The following is a 24,410-nucleotide window of genomic DNA, read 5'->3' as shown; positions in this document are numbered from 1 at the left end:
GGATCTCCATTCCCTTCAAACTTGAGTTGTTCAGCTCACAAGGAAAAGCCTGCTTCAGTAGTTAGAAGCTGTGCAGTGTTGGTATTACACCTATAAATCAAAGTAAACTCCTCCCCGTAAATTCATGCATGGTTACAAGGGTGGTTACATTACATGATATTTATTTGCTGGGAAACAGGCAGAGGACACACACAGATAAGCTTTTCACAGAGCTCATCCACAGCTTCTGTGCTTGTGCCAGCTTTTGGAAACCACTCATTGAGGCTGGCTTCGAGCATGAGACCTTACTTCCGTCATTCCCAGGACGATCGTTTTGGTCCCACACTTGATTTCTCACGTATCGGAATGTCATGGAAGATAAACAGATACAGCAGAGGAACACGATGGGAAACAGCCTCGCCCAGCTCTTGAGGAGCCATCAGGAACCAGCCTCTGTCAAAGCAGCATTGTTTTGACTCAGACTCTGCAGTGCACTGTGGCTGTCTGGTCAGGGCCAGGCCTTCATCCTGCCTTGAATGTAAACATGCACGAGGCTTCTTTTACCACATGTTTTGGGAAGCATCAACTGCTCTTGGCAGGCAAGGAAAGAGATGACAGAGACTGCTGGCATGCTGCTTAAGCTGATATCATCTTACAGTCAGACTAGAGCTCTGGGTACACTCACTTAGTCCCACATAACACACAGCTACCAGTCACCAAACTTTTGTTATGGCCAAAAAATAAAATTAGATATGTTTGGCTGGAGAGTTCTCCCTCCCTCTCAGAACTGTTATGATGCTTTCTGGCTCCAAATGGCAAGGCAGCTGCTCCCTCAGAGCACCCAGCACCCAAACACCAGGATATATCTGTCAGAGAGCAGCAAGAGCAGGGCTGCTCCTTAAAGGAAGGTGAGGCAGGAGCCAAGAGGGAGCCTTACTAGCCAGGTCTCAGTCCCACATTGCCAGAGGTGAGCCAGACAAACCCAGAGATGATGGCCAGGTCCAACCAAAAATTCAGGTCAAAATGCTATGTAATGGTGATGGGACAGGTTCTGAGGCCAAGCCACAAAGTCAGGGAAAAGGGAAGGCCCACAGTGACAAAAATCAAGCCGTGAAGCTAATCCATAGGTTTAGATCCTGTTCAACAGGCTTCATAACCAGACAGGAGCAGGGCCATGGCTGGACAGGAGCCCTGCACTCCTCCAGTATGGATCAAGCAAGCAGTGAATGCCCAGGGCTGAGCTTAGATAGAGCTCCTGAGCCCATGGGTGTGAGCTCCAGGTGAGGGCTCTCAGCATCATTGGGGCTTTAGTGAGCTCAGGGCTCTGGAAAAAGCAGAAACTTCATTTTATTTTGTATGTCAGATAATAAACTAAGGAACATAATCAGGCTGAAAACTGTAGATATCTTAGGAAATTCGTTTATCGGGGTTGATTGAAACAACTTTCTTTGCTTCCCTTATGTATCTGTGCATAAGTCCTTGATTGCTGATCACATGCTGACTTTTTTCCTCAAATTTTCTGCATCATTTAACACCCAATTCTGACTGAATGACCTGTTACCTCCTCATAAGTTTTGGTCCACTGTTCTGACACTATTCAAATGATGTCCTAAGGAGAGAATTATTCTTTTACCCGTGGGCATTTCAGTGGTTCTCATTGCTGAAGTTTCATAAATAATAAACAGTGCACATTCAAAACATCCCTTCCACCTAAGGGGAGATTTTCAGACCCATCATATAGTTGTAAATTTGAGCTAGTAAGGGATTACGTTCAAAAGTACTGTATTTAAGTATCTTAAGTGAGATATCTGAGATTTTGGAGTTTTTTGTCTGTGTAGCACTATTTAGAATTTTATGTAATCATAGAGGAGTTTTGACTGACTTCAGATGCAACAATGACTCCCTGGCACTTGGATTAGTAAAGATAAGGGTTGTTAGCTCACAGAGTCTGACTGTTTTACAGACCTATATATAATTTAATTAAGTTATCCCTGTAATTAGTCGAATACTTCAGGATTATCCAAGTAATAAAGCAAGTAGCTATGAAGGCAGTTAGTCTCGATTTGAAGACCTGAAGAGATAAAGAGTTGATGATTCTCTTGGGTTGATTTTGGAGAGATGATTAATTACTTTCACTGGTAAAGCTTTATGCCAAATTCCTCATATGAATCTGCCTAGCTTCATCTCACAGATACAGGTCCTTACTTTACTTTTCTCCTCTGGATTATAGATTCTTTTTACATCTGGTATTTATTCCACAGGAGCATATTTGTAACCTGTTTTCCAGTCACATTTTTAAAAGTTTGAAAAGTTTAAGTCAGTTCTTCCTTTCCACAACAAACATGAGTCCAAGATGTCAGTCTCTGGAGTTCATTACAGCAGGATTGAAAAACTTTCAAGTTAGTTTACTATGTCCAAAACTAAGAAAATCAAAAATTGAGAGACAGAACATTAATTCCTACAGAGAACTGTGATTTAAAGGATTTTCTCAGAATTTCATTTGGACTTTTTGGCACACTTAGGGATAGAACTCAATTCCCTAACATGTCTTTCAGCTGCCTAAATCATCAGAGTGCCCTTTCTTAATCTGCTACTCCCTGACTCATAATTATGCATTTTCTGACTTCTGGAAGAAATGAAGCAGGGGTGCTGCAAACAACCTCTTCCTTAAGTCCAGATTTAGCCTCAGAACAGGTCTACCTGGTGGACCTTTCTGAAAAGGACCTATGGAAAAAATAGCTCACAGTCATGTAAATAAATGCTGATTCATATAGCTTATGTACAAGGAAGGAAAATGAAGTTTGTGTTTCCTAAAGTTTGGGTGCTTAACTTTTTGACCTTAATAAGGTTCTTTTCATGTGATATATGGGCATGGCAATCCCTAGGCTTACCACAAATCACACTGGAAAAAAAAATTCCCTCTGGCAGCTGTATATTGGTACATGCATGACTCACCAAGGTTGGCACTTTGACCTGCACTTCATGAAGAGCAGGCATGTGTTTGCATTCATCACCTGTGGCCATAAGGACATCTTTGCAAATATTTTCTGCTGGGAGAGAACTGGTAACAATCAGGACATTTAAAATGCACTCTGGACTCTGAAGGGAAAAGGTCACATTGGAGACGGGCTTTCCTTCCCCGTTCTCTTGAGTTCATCTGTATCTACATTCTGGGCCTGTCCAATCCTGGCTCCTTAGGCAAGCCCCATTCTCCTCATGTAGTTGGTTTTATTATCTGTCCTATTCTTCCCTGTCATAAGCATGGTGCCCACTAAGTCCCAGTATTTGTCACCGGCGCCACTGGCCTTGGCTGACCCATCCAGTGCCTTTATCCCTGGCTCTCTATCCATGGGAGGGGAGGGAGCCTTTATCCTGGCTCCCTCCCCTCTCTGACTCTGCCTGCCTGCTTGTTTCTTCACTCAGACTCCCTTCCCAGGTATCTGTTCATTCACAGTGCACCCCTTTGTTTCTAACTCTCTCCAGCCCATCCCAGTTTTCTGTTTGCCCCTTAATCCCTGTGAGATACCTGCCTTCCAAAAGACCCTTGTCAACACCTTGCTCTTTGGTCCATAGTTCCTTGCCCAGCTACTCCTTGCCTTCCTTATCACTGCATATCAGATCACATCTCTGCTGTCTTTGCTCATGGTCTCTATGTCCCACTGGTCCCCATATACTCTGCTCTTGTGTCCCATCCTTATTCTCACATGGCCAGACTTTACTTCTAGTTTCCTCCTTCATAGCAGTCTTCAATCCCAGTGTCATCAGCTGACTTTCCACTGCTTCCTGGATAAAACCACTCCTTCCCAGAGCTGATTCTTGTTTTTCCCGTGTTTAAACCATGGCATTATTGGTGGCCCCAGTGTTAGCCCAGCACAGGGAGTGTGGCATGCCCCACATGTCCCAAAGAAAGGGAGAGAGGTGCAGAAAGGTCACCATGCAGTAGCACATCCCATCAGCTCCTTGTGACCACAAACTGGTGTCTGTCTGCTGACAGCTCTCACCATGCTGTAAATGCAGGGCAGTTTACTTGCCTTTTATTGAAAGGTAAATTGCTGTGAATTATCCCATTTTATGCAGGGTAAGAATGAACAGGGATAATTGCTACGTACCAGTTCACAAAAAGTAATATGCTTCCCTACATTTGTTTGTTCATGTTTCCACACCCACAGACTGCCTTGCTTCAGTTCAGTACCTGCAGCACCTGTAATTGCAGGGGAGGATCTCAGTGAGCCTCTGTACTTCAGAAACCTGCTTAGCACTGGGAGATGTTTTGATACACATGGGGTAAGTCTTTGGCAGATGCTAACTGCAGGTACCAGAAGTTTGAAACTTGACCAAAGTGACAGTGACATGAAGACAAATTTTTGTAATTATTAAAAAACTTCAGGGACTGCTACCCTTCATTGGCTCTTTTCATAGCTGAAGCTCTCAGATTCACAAGGTAGCAGTCACAAATATTCTTCACTATGGGCAAACCAACTCTTTTGCTTGTGTGTCTGAGTTCATTTCTATTAAGCCTTCTGGTTTCCCTGAAATATTCCATCTATTCTTCTTAAGGGAAGCACTCAGGGTGGAATATTCCATCCTGAACGGTCACCAGAAGGAAAAAAATTTTCAAAAGGTAAACCAGTATCTTACAGTAAGTTGTGATCAGCCACAGAGACATCAGGCAATGGCATGTCTCCATGGAACCTGCTTGTAGAGGACAGTGTTAAACATACACACTATCCACAGTGTATATATTGACACAGTGCAGTCTGCTGGAAACAAAGTACAAATTGTAATTGCATCTATGCAATCTTCAACAGAAACATATGTGATGATGATTATGCTAATGATGATGCTAATAGTAATAATAATAATATGCTGACCACATCTATGCAAGACCAGGAATGTTTTCAAGCAAGAGAGATTATTATGTATTAGTCTAGCATAAAGCTAGTCTGAGTGATAGGAAACATATGTTTCTTGGTACTTGTGCTTGCACAATGGTATAAAAAGAGTTCTGACATTCTATAGGTCTCTGGACAATTCTGCTATTGATGTGTTGTGAGTCACTGCAAACAGACATCGTATGTTTCTGAATCACTTCCTGCTCAAGGGGTTCCTCCACTTCTTCCAGAGATTGTGCTGTGGAGGAATTCAGTGGGCTAAAGCTCTGGAGACCTATTCAAAATGCTTTCCCTTTCCCTTCCCTTCTGTGCAGCTGAATGACTCAGACAGGGGATGACACCTTGAACCAATGTCACTATTCCCTTATTGGGATGGGAGAACCTTATGAGGAGTCCAGAAGGAAATTTAATTCAATATTTTATTTTAAGGACATCCCTTCTGTTTTGCTTTATTTTTCTTGTTGGCATTTTATGGTTTATGGGAGATTTTTAGGGGGAATGGGTTTAGAAGTTAGGAAATGGTGCTGTGATAAAACAAAGGTTGTTTCAGCTGTTTCCAATACAGCTGCAGTGCTTTGCCGCTCTGTCCCAAAAGCATTCAATTCCAGACCACAGAAATGGTCCTTACATATCTAAGTACCTCAGCAGTCTAATTAACTCTGCAATTATTAATAGTTGTAACTAGCTTCATTTAGGTTCCCAGAATATTCATAAGTGCTTCTCTTAGATCTGTGCTGTTGATTTGTCATTTTTATGATAACAAAAGAGATTTTATGATAAGCCTGGCAGAAAATAGCAGATAGGCCATCACAGAATTACAAGTTTTGTGTGATTTTCAATGTCCCAAAAGTCCCACTTGGCATAAAAAGTATTGTCGCTTGACTGTTTTAAAGAAAAAAAAATCTGCATTTAAGGGAAATGTATTCTTCTCCTAGTGTTTAAAATCCTCCTGCTTTCATTTGACATTTCCATTGAAATGTCCACAGAAAATACTGTCTTGATGACATTTTTTCACAAAGAGATAAGCCATTGTGAATTGCTGAAACCTTGCATTTCAAACGCTTTTTAGTTTGCTTTTCCCAAGTTATACTGGACTGATATGTGATCTTTTGCCAGATCAGTATTGTGATGAAAGTACAATCAGTTTCTGAGTAATTGCAAAATTATTTTGACTTCAAGAGATGCTTATCCTGAATGTCAACTAATGCAGTACTTCCCCACTGCATTGCGCTAAACAGTAGTCCTGAGTGAGCTGTGCCTGTTCAGAAATTATTAAGAGCTATCATATCTGAAGGAGATGCATTTCACTGGGGCCTGACTTTCAGTTCATCGGTGCATAACATGGGCCTGTCATCAAGGCAGTTGCTGCTTTCAAAATACAGTTCTCCCTGTGCACCTTCACCAACAAAAACATAGAATGCCAGATATGTTATTTTTATAGATCGACTGCTTTTCTTTCATGAAGGAGTGGATGGTTCCAGGACCTCAGTCCTTAAAAGTTTGTTCTACCTCATTTGTTTCTTTGTAGATGTGCTAGGCTTTAGTTTGATCACTTTCTAACATTTTAGACATTCTTACTTCTTCAGATTTTTGCTGAAGGAGACCCGTGTAGCTGACAAACCACTCATCTTCTCTAAAATCCTATAATTTAGCAATGCTAAATGGAGGTAGCAGTTAACTTCCTTACATCCTTACACTTTTCCACTGGGTGGTTTCTCATTTTAATTTTGCTTCCTACCAACCTGTTGTACTGAGTGTAAATTTGGACCAGTAATAAAATGTCTCATAATGTCTCATGCTGTGTTAGCAAATAGCTATGCCATGTGAGTAAACCTAGCAAAAATGGATATGATCACCTTTATGGCTATCTAGTAAGGCTGTCTCTGAAATAAATACCTCATTTCTCCAACATAAAGGAATTTATGCCAGACTGCATCAGCTGACCAACTGTTCCCATGCCATGGGAGTTTTCACTTGACTGGCCTGTGATTTCAGTAATTGTGACAAGCCTTAACAGGTTCCCTTTCCCTTGGAAGATATCCTCAAATTATTTTTCAATCGTTTTGATCTTCTGCCTGTTTGGTGAATTACCTCTTTAATGAAATTAAGGGAGTGGCATGTTTTTATTCGTGGGTAATTTTTTTCTCTTGGTGTGATTATAAATTGTACTTCTTCCAATTTGCTAATTGCCCATGAGTTTAGTCACAACTCTAACAGGAATTAGCTCACCACACTAAGTCCCAAGCTTCATTTATTTATGGTCAATTGCCTGTAGTTTTACTTGCTATGCTAACACGCCTGTTCCTGGCAACATTTCAGCTTGTACCAGTCTCATGTTCAAGACACATGTTCCTTTGCTTTTGAGCAGGTAGTGCTCTAATCCTCTGCAGCACTGCTTGCTGGTCCCATGAAATGTTGCCTGCCAACATGGTGCTATTGTCCTCTTTGTCCATGCTGGGCAGTGTCTTGGACAGAGATAGAAATTATCGTGGTCCTTGAAGGTTTTTCCAAATACATGTCCTTGTCCTGACTTGTGGTGTTAGTAGATCTGTGTGCAGCCTTGTGAGGCAGCTTCATGCTCAATATTCTATTCTGCTGCCACTCTCCTGTCTTGTAATGGCATCCTCTGTGGCATAACAGTACTGTCTGTCTTGTGTAGCTTTTAGTCTGAATTAGGTAATTTCCTTTGGCTGGCAAATTTTAATGGCATTTCCAAAAAATAGCTCTGGCTCATCCAGTAGATTTTGACTGCTTTTTCTCAAGTTCCAGCCATGTTTGCTGTCTTCCTAAAGAGTCGGCTTCTCCTGATCAAGGAGTTTGGATTTTCAATCCCTTGACAATCCAAAACTCTGCTGCCCTTACCCCTGGTTATCTTACTGCTTAGTGACATGTGGTTCACATGTTTCATTTCTACATGGAAGCCAGTACTCTTCAAATTCCTGTGTTGCAGGATCCTGGTGAGCCACAGATATCAGGCTTAATTCAAAACCACTAGAAGCATCCAGTAATCCAGAGCCAGCTGTTGTCAAAAAATAAAGCCACCTCTGAGTGATGTAGAGCCATTCACCTGAAGAATCACCTAAGCATAATTACCTGTAATCACTGAGCAGTGGAGGCCACAAGGACACAGATTGTCCACATTTCCACACACAGTCACTCCAGTTACCACTCCAGTACCACTTCCCAGCATCTTAGAGCAAACCTGGCTCCTTCCTTTCCACAGCCCCCAACTTCTGCTGGCAGGCAACAAGCCCTATTTAAATTTTTCAAGGTTACCCTCCATATGCCCAGAGAACATTAGCTCCAGTAAGGTGAGGATTTTTCTTCCATTCAGAGAACTTTCTTAGGTTTTTTTTACCTGTGGGCACCAGGGCATTAGTCAAAATCAATTTCATTCAACCAAATCCACACATGTATCCTGTAAATGTATATATTTGATCTGGTCACCAGCAGTGTCTTTGTCATCAGTGAGAAGGAATACAGGTATTACTGTGGAACACCTATTCTCAGCCTGAGGTATGTATCTCAGGTGGTTTGGACAAACCAGGGTCTGAAACCTCCAACTGATCTCTACTGATATTAAACTTTGTCCAGGCTGGCTGCTGCAGATATAAAAATGAGATTCATGCATGTCTAATGTTGAGTGACAGGTGACTGATTGGAGGAGTGTGACAGAAACCTGCTTTATTTAGCAACGCTTCAGTTTAAGTAATGCAAACCTGGACTCAAGAAAGGGATCTATCTGTAACTTTTAAATGTCTTCAAGCTTTGATTGTGAAAGAAAAGTAGAGTGCAACAGGGGCAGTTTCTCCTGGAAGGGATGCGGTGGCTGGAAGGATGCAGCCACCAGGTTCCAGTTTGCCAAGTTTCTGCTTCAAAATGCAATCTTAGGCATAATGCTGGGTGTATCAAATATTACTCACATTTTCCTGACATTCCTTAAAGACAAAAAAATTTGTGTAAAATCACCCCAGTGAAAACCAAAGCAGGGTTTGTGTTATATTGGCAGCAATGTCACAGGAAGAGAGAGTTGTGCCTTTTCAGCTCCATAGACAAAAGCCAGAGACCTGCCAAATATTCTAGTTTCACTTTAACTGTGGGAAAGGAGTTGCAGAAGACAGCCCAAGTTAGTGAAGGCTGATCTACATACAAAACATGCCTTGGGCAGACTTGCAGTTGTTCAGCACGTGCTCTGCACTGGCAAGGAGGGTCATCATCCTAGCACAGCACCAGGCTCCAGCTGCTCCACTGCCATCCACAGGGGCAGTTGCCTCAGGCCCAGGGCTCCCTGTCAGGGCTGGTGATGTGGCTGTCCTCTGGCAGGGGAGTAGCTGCAGACATGGTCTCTGATTGCGTCATGCATTGCAAGAGTGGTTACCACAAGCGCTGCTGCCTTTTGACCCTCCCAGTGAATCTGTGCTGGCCAGGGCTACGTGGCACTAGGCTGGTAGGCAGCCCCTGCAAAATGATCTCTTGTTTGCCTGGGAATGCCATCCCCATTGATCACTTTCCAGCTGGCTTATATTGATTTAGCTTAATTCAATGCAAGTGTTTTGCATGTAGAAAAGGCTCCGTGAATGTTCCCATGAGGTCTAAATCAGTTCTTCTGTCTCTCTTGCTCTTCAAATCTTATTATATCACTCACATGTAGCTTTCCTGCACTCAGTACATGCCTATTCCTGGGGGAAGCAATTGCCAGGGGCTTAATTTTAGAGAGGAATGCCCACCCTGCTGTCTGGGAATGAAGCCTGGTGTAGCTAACTTCAAAGACTAGACAGATTTGTTGCTGAGTTTAAAAGACATCTTTCCCTTGACCAGGATTTGCTATTGTATCCCTTTTTGCTGTTATCTTCCTTTTCAGGATATGGGAGGGCTCAGGTGCTTTCCAGACCTCTTTCCATCTTTGGACCCTTTCTAATTGCAAAGGTGCTAGCAAATTCTCAGTTCTGCCTCTTGCCCTCTGCAGATTGCTGAGATGACTGAGGATGTGGTGGATTTGATGGAATCTGTGCTTAAAGAATCCGTCCTTTGACTCTCTGTTTACACAGAGCCCTGGCACTCAGCACAAACCTAAAAGAAGACTTATTTTTAATTCTAATGAACTAGCACAGAAGGAGAGAGTTCTTTGCCTTCTTCCTTCACTTCACATAACAATTTTAGTCCTAATGAAGGACTCCACACCAAATATAATAGAAGGAAGAATTATTTTTCCTGTGTGCCTGTTGTTTTTCTAACAAACATATGTGTTTGTTTATTTTTAGATTATAAAATGCAATTATTGTGTTCTCTGAAGTACACAAGTAAAATTAAAAACACGTTGAGTCAACTTGCTGCTTATTTTATGTTAATTAAACTATTCAATGGGAAGGATGTTCCTAGTTAGGTTGCTGCAGTGGGATCTGGATTTTATTCTTGGCTTTGTCACAGATTGCCTGTTTGATTCATGGCAAGTCACTTAATCTCCCAGTGCTTCAGTTCTTCATTCCCCAAATGAAGATAATTCTCCTTCATTGTCTCTGTTTTGACTATAAATTGTGGTGTGTTTTCCAAAGTATTCAGCATAATATACTCTAATTTATAAGCATATATATTGATAATAGGTCATCTTGTCTCCAAGAAAAAAATCCCTCTGCAAGTTCTTCCCAATGCATGGATTTGAAAACAAGTATACTTTCCACCACACCCAGACGGGCAATGTCAGAGCTCTGTCAGACCATGCTCAAAACTGAGTTTTCATCAGTGTAAATCTGCCAATCTCACGTTTCCAAATCCTAGGCTTTTATTCTGGAAGTTAAGAACTCAACTTCAAGAAGAGCTTAGTTCTTTCATTGCATCCTTAGACTTCATCTAAGCTAAGGAGTGTATGAAATCTCATCAGAAGTGTTACTACAGATCAGGTCCAGGCCTGTGGGTTAGGTAACACAGAAACTCTGGCTTGAGCACACTTGGCTGGCACGCCCGGGAAAACTCAGTATTGTGGGAATGGCTGAAGGACCTGCTTCACTCTGGTGCTTTCTCACATCTCCACCTGTCAAATAATCAGTCTCAGAATAGCTTACACTGGGAGGATCTACTCCTGTGCTTCCGCAGGATCTACTTCTGATTAGCCAGGTAAGTGTTTAGGAGCAGTGACAATTTTCTGTCACAATGTGGTGTTTACTCATTTGTGCTGACCATCTTCCCGCTACACCTGCACTCACCAGCTTTCCTGTTTATTCACTAGTTGTGTTTTGCTTGGATGTTTGCATTCTGGTTTTGTACAATGCCTAGTGCATTGAAGACCTCAGCCCTAAGCTGGCAGCACTGAAGCATCACTTACCAGAGGAGCTGCCCTCTGTTTTCAATCAGTGCTGGCTTTATCTGAATCATTTTCTCAAGCTGACCAAGTCCATTGAACCCTAGATCTAAGCTCTTATTCCTCCATATCTGGGAACTTGGGCTATATTTGCAGTGAAGAGGGTGAGCAGGAGCTAATGCATGATGGGATTATGCTTCTCTTTTAGCACCTGACAGTACTCTGACAGACTGCATTTCACTGTCATCTGCAGTCACTACAAACCTCTGAAAAAGGCCATGGTGTCTATGGGGCTTCCTCCCTTCTTGTTGCCTGTGTCTCCCTGAGCAGTGTAAAGGTTCAGCCCTATGATCTTTCCACTTGCAAAAAGCCCCAGTGCTGGCACACTTCTACAGACTGAAACTCCTTTCTTCGCTTGACATATATTGTATCATCCTTTGCAAATGTGAGGCACATCTAACGTGAGGTTCACAATGTGAGCTCTGAGTGCCAGTGCTTTGACTGCCTGGCCAGCTGGGCTTGGGCTGCTATCTCACAGAAAGGAGTTCCAGCCCTCCACTACTGCCAGAACTCATGCTGTGTTTTGGCCTCACACCCCAAATGAGTTTCCACTAAATGACACACTTCCCATAGCCAAGCTGGCAAGCAAAGCCCCTGTCCCAAGCTTGACCCAAAGGGCCAAAGTATCCATTCTCTGCTGACTCTTGTGATCGTGTTTACAGAGAGGAGCTGGTGAGGAATAGCAGTAGCACCTATCATTCTTATAATTATTATTAATGTCTATAATTATTATTAATGACTATTATTAATGTCATCTGAAGTCACTATAAACCCCATTCCTTACAAAAATTTCCTGCACAGTTTAAGTCTACCCTCCTAATTGCTGTATATATTTGCCCAACTGCATTTTAAGCTGCATTCTGCAACTCACTATGCTCATGAACAACACAGACCTCTCTTGCTGGCCATTGCTTGGGTTAAAAGTTCTGGCCACCAGCTGGCACTCCCAGGACACACCAAACTAATGAGACTGAAGTAGAGTCACTGAGGTTCAGAGCTGGTCCAGTTTGTACCTGGGTATGTAATTCTTTATGTCACTGGTATCCATCAATAAGCTGCAAGCAAAGGAGAGTAGTAGGAACCAAGAATCAGGGTGTCCATGGGCGTCTGTCTTCTGCAACATTCGCACTGAATTAAACAAAATAGCCCCTGCTTCATCCCATGTAGGCAGCTCCCTAACAATTCACACCTATTCCATACAGCCATTTCTGTCTTCCTACTGATTCACTGAAAAATTCCCGCTCACTCTTTCCGTAAACTCAGCATCCTGTCTTCTGTTGAAGTTACATGCCAGATGTTAGCTTAGCCAGTGATTAATACTTTGAAAAGGTCAGCTTTGAATTTTGCTGCCAAGTTCACCCACCTCTCTGGGCAACTCCTTATACATCTTCTCTTCCCTTCATAACATATTTGCAGTTGAAAAATATTAAAACTGATATACTACTTTATATCTTGAAAGCACATTAAAAATAATATTGGGTGTCAGGAAATGGTTTAAGGCAGTGCTTGGAGAAGAAGGACCTGTTTAATCCCTTTTTCACATGGATTGCTTGTAGCTATGAAAATCTGATCTCTGGCTCTCTATGCAGTACTGTGTACCACCTAATCACCTCTCAACCAGCCCACTGGATCTAAAGATGTGAATTCAATATAATTAATATCATCTTTTGGTGGGGACGCAGAAGGTTTACACCAAATTTTACAAACGAAGGGTCCTTATTTTCCCTCCCAAGCCAGACTTTGTAAGCTTTGACAAGTAGTCTCACTATGTTAAACATTAACACTGTCTTTGTCACATACTGCACAGCTTAGCTTGTCCCAGTTCTGTCTGTACTTCTATGTGTGCAGCATCCTCAAAGAAGCTCTGCTCTTCATCAACAAATGCAGAGTAACCCTTTTGATAAGTAATATTTAGAAAATCTGATCTTGGATCCTCTCACATGGAGAAGTACTGTTAGGAGCAGGCAGGTTTTGCCTGAGAGTGTTTTGTTTTCTTGTTTCTTTTGAAGTAAAAGAGGAAATGTGGGAACCATTTCTAAATTGCCCATGCTCTAGAGTGACAGAAGAAACCCAGAAACAGATAAAGACCAACAGCTGGGACATATTGTGGCACAAGGAAGCAATTAGCTTACGGCATAAAAGAATGAAATCACATATAGAAGTAATTTGTGTCTCCTGGCATTACTTGGCAACCTGGAAACTTTGGGGCAAATGAGGTCTGTGGTCCCAGGCCAGTGCTGGTGTGGCATGGAGATGTGCCACCCTAGAACGAAGAGTCCCAGCCTCCAGCCTGTCCTCAATGACCTCATCTGAGACCTCACAGATGTGTGGGAAGAGATGAGAAAGAGAGGAAGGGGTCAGCAGCTTCCCCCTCTCTCTGAGCTTTCCCAGCACTGCTCCAAATTCCTGAAAAAGCTTGCTTCTCCCTGCTGTGGGGATGCTTCAAGGTTGCTTTGGTCCATGTTCCCCTGGGACCTTGCATCATAAGCTGGGTGAATGGCCACAGCCTCTCAGCTGTCCCTCTACTCTCAGTCGGCCTCAGCTTTGGGCATGAAAGACCATCTTCATACAGATTGCTTAAAGGTTACATCACTGAGCAATAAAACAGTGAAAATACCTCAGGGTAGGAGAGGAATTTGAGACAAACTTTCTTTACCAGATATTGCAAAAGAAAGCATGGCCTCATCAAAATGAATGAGCTGACTCCCATTGCCCTCGGTGTGGCTGGGGCTCCAAACCTTACGTGTGCGATGCCGTGCTGCCGCAGTGATGAGCTCAGGACAGCATCAGCCGCATGAGGTCAGACAGCTGGATTGATGGATGCAATCAAATTTCCTGCCCTGGTTACAGTTTTACCATCCAAAGCCCCAATTTAATCAGTGGTTGTACTCACAGTGGGATTTGTTTCAGGAGGGATCCCATTTACCACTCCCAGTTTTGGAGAGCTGGTTAATCCTTCCGTGGCGCAGGGTTCGCATATCATGCCTCATAAACTCCTGGTGTGAGGGTTTAGGAAGAAAGGACAGGATTTGTCATTAGCTCCCTGTGGACGTGTCTTCCCAGTAGGCACAGAGATAGCCAACGAGATGGCTTCACTCCATTAACTTCTTACAGGTGGAGACCGAGGTCCAAAAATACACAGCAGCAGCCAGATCCATGTAGGCCAGCCCCATGCTACCTCCCCAGAAAGGTCTGGGAACGGAAACACCCAAACTGTCCCTTCACAAGTCATTTACATGTGGGTTTTTTGCCACATTCATGCAGCCCTACATTTTCCTGCTCCAAACTGGTGGGCCTGCATCATGATGTGCTTCATGAGCCTATCAACCCAGAGAATCTCCACACAGTGTCCCACTGAGGTTATGGAAAAATTTGCTCTGTACAAAGAAAGGATCAGAGCAGCATTTGTGCTTTTGGGAACCCCTTCCACCAAGGACTATTATTATCCCTGTGTGGTGCAGGATCAGTTTAAAATAATTTCACTTAGAGCACTCCATGGAAATCCCCTGCCAGTCACCCTCCTCACGTGCTTTTTGTTCTGAGAATCAACAGGCCTCAAAGGGCAGTCTCAGAAGAGGCCACATCTGTACAGAGTTTGCTTTCATCCCCACAAGGGTTCCCAAACAATGCCAGTGCCAGCCGGAGGTTTGCTGAATGGTATGAGAACCAAAGGCTTTCTTTGCCTTCTGTTCATCCATTAAAACCTCGTGAGTCAAAATTAAGAGGACAGGAGTGGGAGCTTTAGGAGGCTGTGGTTTCTCACAAATGCCTAAAGCTAAGCACTAATGAGAAAGTTAAAAAAAAAAAAGAAGTCTGCAACCCATCACCAGAGCAATGCCACAATTAGAGACAAATCCAATGTGCGCTGCTTTACATTTATGATGCAGACAAACTAATTTAACTAATTAGGGCTGTCTACAAAATGCATATGAAATAGCACTCTGTCCTCAAGGTCCAGTATCAGAGATTCTTGCTACTGAAGTCCAAAAGTGCACTATGATTCATAGCACGGACACCTGCTACTCTCTGAGGATGGAATTAGCCAAGCCACTTCTGTATGGGAAGTTTTGAATATTTTCTTTATTGTCCCACCTACAACCGATGGATGAAAACCAATCAGTTGAGGGGTCTGCAAGAATACAAAACTCTCTTTGTTTAAAAAACTCTCTTTGATTTCGCAGTTTAAGAAATGAAACCAAGAAAAAATGAAAAGTCCATTTGGCTTCTCTCATTTCAACCTAATTTTTTGCACATTAACTTTACTTTGCAGCCTTTATGTAAACCTAAACAGTTAAGGTATGATTTATCTTCTTTGAGAAAGCGAACTATTTCCTTTGTCTGTGCAAAGATTTGTTGTTTAAAAGGTACTCCTGCTCCCCTGAAATTTGATCTGTGTATTTTGATAGCAACAGTTTGTGTAGCACAGGAACTCTGCAGAGAAGTTCAGCTGATGCATTACTGAGGTGCTGGCACTACCTCCATGATAATAATAACAATGACCTCAATAGAAGATTTCAGCAACTATTTTTGAAAAATAATTTAATGGCATGAAGTTTGATGGGAAGAAAAGAGGTAGAATTGTATTCAAGAAACACATTTTAAAAGAAACACATCTTTCCAGACTAGTTTCAGACTTTGACTGTGCCTCGTTCTACCTCCAACCAGAGTGCCTGGCATGAGCTCTTCTGCTGAACCCAATGCCCTTCTTTTGGGCACATCCCTGGTTACCTCCATGTGGGTTTCTGCTCACATTCCGAAATCCTACCTGGATCCCACAACAGCCTCAGTACTGTGCCTGGGAAAAAAACAAATATCTTCCTGTACTGGGCGTGGACCCACTCACTCATATTTTTCTCATTTATCCCTGAGAAGTGGAGATATTGCCTCAGAGATGAAATCAGCTCAGGTCTCCACCTCTTTTTCCAGTAAAGGGTGAACCCTTTCTCTCTAGACAAACAGGAGTGGGCTCACAGAGACCACAGCATCCTTTGCTACTCCAGGCTCGCCCAAGGTAAAGAAGAGGGTCTATGTGTTACTCCAAAAGGAATTTCTCTGCTTCCTGCTTCTCACCATTCTTGGCTGTTGCAGCCTGTGGTACATCAATGTGTGCTCAGCGGGGGAAAAATGCCACTGGCTGAGGTGGTGGTTGCGAGATGAAAAAGGCTGATCCACACAGTGGTTTCTTCTGTCTTCGTCTGAATGCTTTCACTTCAGGAGCCCCTTCCTTGTTACAGCTGGGAAAGATATAAACAGAAGCCAGTCCAAGCTGAAAATAACTCTGCCTGTGTCCTGTGTGGAGCCTGCTTGATCTCCCTTTCTGTTTTTCATTGCTAATCGAACTAGGCTGTCTCTCGGCACTGAGTTTGCAGACAGTTAGGAGCACAGGTCACCCCACAGCTTCTTCCACTTCATTGGGAGCTCTAGGGGCTTTATCAAACAGGTGGGGCAGGATTGTATCTTTTCTCATGGAATGAGACACAAGAGGGAAACAAATACCCAAGTGGTGCCAATGTGGACTGATGCCCTTGAAGCCTTAGACAGGAAAACGTATTTCTCAGCTCTTGAGAGGTTTCAAGTTTTTTAATACCCCCAAAACCCTCAAGAATGAAACATAGAGAAATGAAATGCATGTCAGAAAAATTTCCCTTTTGCAGTTTGAAAGCGTTCCATGTCCTATTTGGACTGGGGATGGGGGAAGAAGTTAATTAGTGCTCATTCACTGAATCATTGAAACATGATACTTCCACCTTTCAAAATATAAAATTTGCCCCCTGGGACCTCATTCTCCTTCCCAAGCTATTGCTGAATTTGGAGAGATTGTGAAATACAGCCCTTCCTACAGTTTTTGGCTCCTACTGAAAACATGTAATTTGAAAGTTCCCAAGAAATCTCAACAGACACAGAGCTAATTCAAACATGGGATACAATGGCTGCCTTTCATGTCCTCAATGTCTCTGACATGAGCCAAAAGTTAGTCTGGATAAACACAGAAGATTTTTATCTGGAAAAAGAAGCTTGAAACTGTGAAGCACAAGAATGAGGATGTAGGAAGAGCAGAGCTCATACCTGGCCCCCACCTGCTCTAGGTGCCTAAGAAAGACACCACAACAAATTCAGGTTAAGAAGGGTTGTTGCCACTGTTTAACTCCACGTGCATCCCAAGAAGGAGGGAAATCCATGGAACAGGATTTACTCCCCACATTTGTGCCCCAGAGCACAAAAAGTAGGGGATGTGTATTTTACTCCAGTCCACATTAGCAAAGTATTTCAATTCCTGCATGAGCCTAAGGGCTCAAAAAGCTGAAAATATGGTCTAGCTGTAAAACAGAACAAACTGAGCCCCTAGCTCAAACATTTCTCGTGTGAGGCAATACCTGACTTTCCAGGTCAGCGGGCAAAAGAAATGTGGTGTAAATATGTGTGGCTGTAAGCCAAAAAAGGACCCACTGTGAAGTCAGCCTGAAAAAACTAGTCAGTGGAAACTGTCATATGGGAATGGTATGACATTTGGCTGCATGAGATAGACCATTTGTGTGTACAACCAAAATGAAACGCTAGTGTGGCAGCAGACAAATATAATAAATAATGCAAGATAAGAACTACTCTCCTGCTCAACCCAGTGGGGCACACAGAGGCTATATGAGCAGTAGCAAACCATACAGTGCCAGGCTCATTCTCCAGTAGCTCTGTCATGGCCCAGCCACAGCTGTGTTATCAAGCTCTTCTAGCCTCCAGTGTTATGTGGGGCATGTCTGCAGACTTATGGTGGTTCCATGTTGTGCTTGGGAATTGCTTGGGAGAAGCTTATTCATCTTGAGACAGAATATGCCAGAGGTTGTTCTAACAATTTAACAGTATAGGCAAATCAGAGCCAGTGTCCTTGCTATGTCATTGTTCTATTTACTTGTATAGATGTGGCATGAGATGCCAACTGCAGGGTGATACTTCCCGTAATCCTCATTCTTCTTTATGTCCAAAGTCCCTCCTGAGGCATTAATCAAGATTATTAACTGTGCTTTTAAAAAAGTATAAAAAATTAATCTTTCAAAGAAGTCCAACTGTGCCTGGTCCTCTGTGATGCTATTTCTATAGCTTTCAGTGCTGAAGAAGGGCAAGAAGGAAGGAGGTGGTGATTCATTGCCCAAGAGCTTTCAGGAGCCCAGAGAGTATTTCAAATATTCCAGTATCCCATTGCCTGTGCCAGGCAGCACCCATGGCTCATTGCTCATGCCAGCACCTGACATGGCAATGCTGGCCAAGTCTGCATGTGGTCATTGGCACTCACAAGGGCATGAGGCTTACCAGAATACTTCGTAGCCATTTCTGTGGCAGGCAGGTATTTCTCAATGAATGTACTAAGCCCAGGACCTGCTTCTTATTTTACACTGACATAACTGCACTGCTCTCAGATGTGCTACAGAAGGGTGTGAAATAGCAACTAAGCCCTTGGAGTCATGTGCGGGCCTCCCAGCTTTGCAGTCAGCACACACAGCTTCCCTGTGTGTAAAAGTCAGGGTGAGAACCATATACACATTGTCCTTTGGTGACAGAAATGTACCTGCAGGAGACTGTGTGGTGAGATTAGAAACCCGCAGTAACTGGGTCATGACTGGCTTCAGTGACACTTGTTGCAAAAGGCTGTTTTCCTCCATGAAGTCTAGGGAAGTTTTTTCTCTCCAAAGAAACCCCATGCTGCCCATTTTGAAATCAGTGAGAATTCGGAGTTTTCCCAAAGAAAAGGGAACAGCCATACCTGCCAAGTGAAGAGAGGTTTGTTGGCCAGTATCTTGTGAACCTCAAGGATTCTTAGGAAAGTGATGGCTTTGAAGACTCCAGCATAAATTCATAAAGCATTTTATTTCTCATCTGTCTCCTTATATCTTTTACCATAACTGAGATGCTACAGTTAACAACTGGTGTTCACCATCTCTTCCTTTGCAATGCATTTACATGTGGGATGGAATTTTCTAATTAGAGGAAAATACAGCAAAAGGCACACAATTCAGGTCAGGAGGAAAATGAAACTCGAGTTTCTTCTTCTTTTTCACTGCATCCCACAAAAAATATTTGGACAGTTTCTCAACATAAGGACTTGGGAGAATGTATTCACTCTCCTAGCAAAAAAGGAAAGATAAGCTTCCTTTAAGGCACCATTCTCGAAATAGCCAAGTGAACATAATGCATTAAGGACTTATAGAAATTTTCTATGAAGTCATAGAACCTTTTAAAAACTTGCTTGTGATTTGATATGTGGTAGAGGGGATTTATCAACCAGGACTGCTAGATATGTGTGTGAATACAAGCACACACATACTGCATTTTGGGGTTTTTTGCTGAGCATCTGCTTGTCTGGATATGTTAGTATAATTCTCACACTTGACGCTCCAAAGGAATGAGAGTAATATCATATGCTCACACTCCTATTCTCCACTAGGGGAACCCAAATATGTCTTGTGTCAAATAAAGAAGTTACATAACATTAGAGGTGGAATCAATGACAAAATGTTCCGGTTTGTGCTTACCACTTTTTATTCACTTCCATGACCCATTCTAACCACAGAAAGTGTTAGGAGCCCTGAAACATTGGTTTGTGGTTTTTTTACTCGAGGATGTGGGGATTAGGTCATGCTGCTGTTGAGGTTTCTTTATTTTTCTCTCTCTCTTTTGTCGTACTTTTTAAGCAATGGGAGAATCAAAGGATATTTTTACCACACTGCTGCCATCTCATCCATCAACTGCCCCACTGCTTCAGATCCCACCTGTATATAATGCTGTTGTGATCCACCTGTCATTGAACTCCTCCTGTCACAAGTATCTCACTGCTTTTCTCGTCATACCCCCTATCTCCTCCTTCCTCCTGAGACCTTTGCAGATACCTACTCTTCCTCAGGATTTACTTCAACTGTCTTGAGGCCCTCTTTCCCCAGATAACAATCTTTTTCTTCATTGTGCTCTAATTACAATTCAGTAATCAACACACAGGTGTGTGTCTTACAGGAAACCATATCGCATGTGGCCCTGATCTTGCCAGCGCTGATCTTCAGCTCAAGTTTTTAGTAAGATAGTTCCATAAACACAATGACATAATGTCATGACATCATTATTTTCCTGTAGGTTTGAATCAGCTTGCTTGCTTTTACAGGAAATTATATGTTCACATCTCCTTCAACTTGATTGACACCAGGGAAGTGCCACACACGTTACTTCCAACATTTAGGTCTCAAGTGCATGAACAACATTCCCATCGTCCATTAGGTACCCACCCAAACCAGACTTTGTCATCATACAAGTGAAAGCAGCTAAGTAAACATAAAAATCAGTTTTAGAGTATAAAAGAAAAATTCAGAATATTACTTATGAGGGAAGGGTGAGGGCAAAATTACAATACCCTGTGCAATGGGGCCTTCTGGCCTGGTTGAAAACACTGGATGCTATGGTAATACAATACTAATGCCAAGAGAACAAAGTTTTAATGACTCCATCTCCCACCACCCCAAATTCCTCCTAATATGGGGGAGTTTTCCTCCATTATGTAATTGCAGCCTGTACTATTTATTTTAGCATTGATTGGAAGGGTTTTGCAGAAGAAAGAATAGTTCTAGAAACTGAAAGTTAATTGTATAAAATGAACTAGCTAAAGTGAACTAATGCACAAAACTATACATAGCAGAACGAAATCAAAAGAGACATTCTACTTTGTTCATGAACTACAGGACGCTACAAAAAATCACAAACTTAAAATCAGCCTCTCTCTTGAGGGTCTCACAGGTTTCATAGAATCATCAAATGTTAAGGGGTTGGAAGGGACCTTAAAGATCATCTGTCATCCCTGCTGCCATGTGCAGGAACATCTCCCACTAGACCAAGTTGCTCAAGACCTTGTCCAACCTGGCTTTGAACGCTGCCTGTCTAACATTCCTTCCTTCAGATCAGTTTAGATCTAACTCTGTTCTACTTCTCCACCAGAAAAGAATAGAGAAAATATTCATAAATTTACAAGAAGTACTGAAGCCCTCATTATTTTTTGGAAAGGAGGGGCAGAAGGTAAAGGGGAAAGTGTCACAGTTGATGGCCATGCTGTTTTCAAATAAAGGCTAATGTGTGCATACCAGCACTCATTTTACACATCACTGCCAAAACTGATAAAGCGCAAAGTCGTCTTTGCAGTGACATTACACACAGAGCAGAGCTCTGAAAATCAGGGGCTGAAATGGTACACTTTGGGCCATCGGTCTTCTAAGCTGGAAAAAACTTTCATGACTCTCTTCCCTACTACCAAAGACATGGATGAGTTGCTAGTTCAGGATTCAAATTGCTGTTTGACTCTTAACAGGCCTCTACATACAACAAGCTCTAGACATTTATGTAATCCTTGGCACCTCAAGGCTTTACCACAACCTCTGGGAATACATTTTTAAGATTTTAATTCAAAGGGTTGAGTTATGCGTATGAACTAACACCCTGCATATGATCACTGAGCTAGCTGCAGCACTACAGTCCCATCCCAAAACCTGCTACCTTCATCTATAACAGTCCTGTCAACAGTTCATGCACATTTTAAAATTATCAAAGTGTTTTTCACTATTTTTCTGAGAGAAGAGGAACACATAGAAAGACACAGATATACGTCTTCGCATGGTTTCAGTAAAAACATGCTTTTCTTATTAAAATGTGATGCTATTCTGTGATTATAATAATCTTTTTTCCTGGGAAATTTATGACTCAGTATGTGTAAATACTCATCTCAGGAGTCAGCCCTTGTGGTGGCTTCGGCCACCTACAGATCTTCTCACTGTGTTTGTGTGTGTATTGCATCAGAGTTGTGTGCATAATAGATTCTCCCTTCTTTTGGCTTCCCTATCCATCTGGGTGCTTGCCAAGTATGTTGGCTGGCCACCTTATTAGCAACAAAAATGGGACTTGAGTCCCAGCAAGACTCTGGTGGAAGCTGGAGGTCTCCCTGTTGGCTGCAGTGGTGTTCAACCACTTCCACCACTTCAGCAAGGGCTTTCCAGTGCATGGTTGTGGACTCTGGTTGCTTTAGTCCCGCAGACTGTGGAGAGCTTTTGATTACACTTAACTTCAGCACAGGCTAAGGGCACTCCACTGTCACTAGATAACCTCATTATATAATGCAGCTCTGTGCATGTGCCATGCTCTCTTGTTGGTTCCCCCATAAGGCAGGTTCATGTATGTGGAAGTCTGGTGGGTTTTCAGCAGCAGAGGCAGATTCCTGGCTAACCGTGCACTAGCATTTCTCTGGAGCCTTTCCCAGCAAGGCTACCTCATGTTCACAGTCTGGATCTGTCTCACCTCAAGCCCCAAGTGCTATGCCTAGGCCAAGCCACATGTGACCCCAACATGCTGATCACTCCTACGTGGCATGAGATCAAGCCTTAGTAAGAAAGCTGAGCTGATGTTTCCAAGAAGCAAAGAGAAAGGGAGAAGTTTGTGCAGCACGTTGTCATTGCCGGTGGTATTTTCCAGACTAACAGTAAACTTGGGTTGTTTACTGCATCCCAAACTTTCTTTGCATGTATACAGGAAAACAGATGCTTCCCACTGCTGGGCCCCATGCCCGAGCAGGCTCCCCAGCACATCACAGGCAGGGGACAAAAAGCAGGGCAGCAGAGACATTGCTTCCTGCCTCTGTCTGCTTTGAGCTGGCGATAGAGCATTATCTATCCTGCACACTTCTCTGGCCTCCTTGCCAGGCTATCAGGCGGGCTCACAGTGTGCAGTTTGCTTTTCCTGCTCCGTAGGAACAGCTGCTGCCTCCACTCCCAAACAGGGAACAGAGGCCAGGGCTTGCAAGCACTTTGGCTCAAACAGGACACATGGGGCAGGGATGAGAGAGCTGGGAAGCGAGCCACATCTCCCAGAGCCGGAGCAGGTGGGTGCCCCAACTACTAGGCTGCCTTTCATCTTCCAGCATTAAAGGCCTGGCATGGTCCATCCAGAACCCTATCTTCAGTAAGCCTCAGGTGCAGTCCTCCAGTTGATTCATTTATGCCAGCATAAATTAAACTTCAGGCTCTTACAATGAATTAAAGAGGCAAAGGTGAAATAGAGGACAAAAGCATGTGCCTGGACATATATGTAACTATTTGACTTCAGGATGGCCACCTGTCAGTCTTTTGCCTCTTCTTCTGAAGCAGTGGTGCTGGTTTCAGCCTGTGCCAGGACTGTGATTTATCGTGCCCTTCTGTGGTCCGAAGAGGATCTTTCTTCAGCTTTCTGCCTGAAGAAAGGGACACAGGCTGTTTGAGGACATGGTGCACTCACTGTTCCCCTCTCCTGTGACATTTCTTTATATAAGCAGCCGAATAGCAAAACATATCAGTGTTCATTACTAATTTCGTTATTTATAGTGAACTGCCACAGATGGAGACTGCAGCACCATTCTATCTTTAGGGCGTAGTGCCTGCCTGCCCATACAGACAATTGGTAATTAGCACAAGAACAAGTTGTTTATCTATTCTCAAACATAAATAAATAGGAGACCCATTTATCCATCAAAATTCAACTGCCTCCCTTTGCCAGATCTCCAGGTTAACTGCTTAATGAATAGAGCTCATCACTTCAGGCACTTAAGCAAAGATAAAAGTGTCTTTAAAGGAAATTAAATATGCAATAAAAAATAACCAGCTATATACTGAACAAACAGCACTTAGATCACAAGAATCATAAGCACAGGATAAGATGAAGGGCACAGGGATGCCAAGCAGAGGTGTAGAATTGGACCAACCAGTACATAGGGGAAATGTGGTGCATATATCCTACTTACTCCTGACATGTGTACTTCCTACCAGTACAGCCGCCCAGCTCTGAGCTGATCACTCCAAGTGAATCCTTGCACAAACTTGAAACTGGAGAAGAAGAGGCAGAGAGGGCACTTGCAGTTCTTCAAGTAAAACCAATTCCACATGTGCTCTAAGAGGACCTTGTATGCCTTGGGTTGCAGGACCCTTCCCAATGGAAACACCACACAAGCCAGGGAGAACATATTACTTTTTCTATTTTTATTGCTGATTCCAATCCTTCTTTGTTTTCTTCTATTTTATTATACCCACCCCTGAAGGTAGGGAAGAACAGGCTTTATGAATAGATGGACTCTGTGAGTTGCACCTAAGTGTTGGCCCCACTTCCTTCTCTCCTTGTCCCCCCACCCTCCCTGTGGATGG

General features: G+C 42.9%; 1 protein-coding gene across 5 annotated transcripts in view; it reads left to right on the top strand.

Moving 5' to 3' along the window:
• Nucleotides 1–24,410, top strand: part of SYN3 (synapsin III) — a 199,848-nt gene that overhangs the window by 136,748 nt on the left and 38,690 nt on the right. The window lies entirely within an intron of this gene.

Source organism: Camarhynchus parvulus, chromosome 1A (genome assembly GCF_901933205.1).
Source record: "Camarhynchus parvulus chromosome 1A, STF_HiC, whole genome shotgun sequence".
NCBI classification, from domain to species: Eukaryota; Metazoa; Chordata; class Aves; order Passeriformes; family Thraupidae; genus Camarhynchus; species Camarhynchus parvulus.
This window is presented reverse-complemented; position numbering and strand designations above follow the sequence as displayed.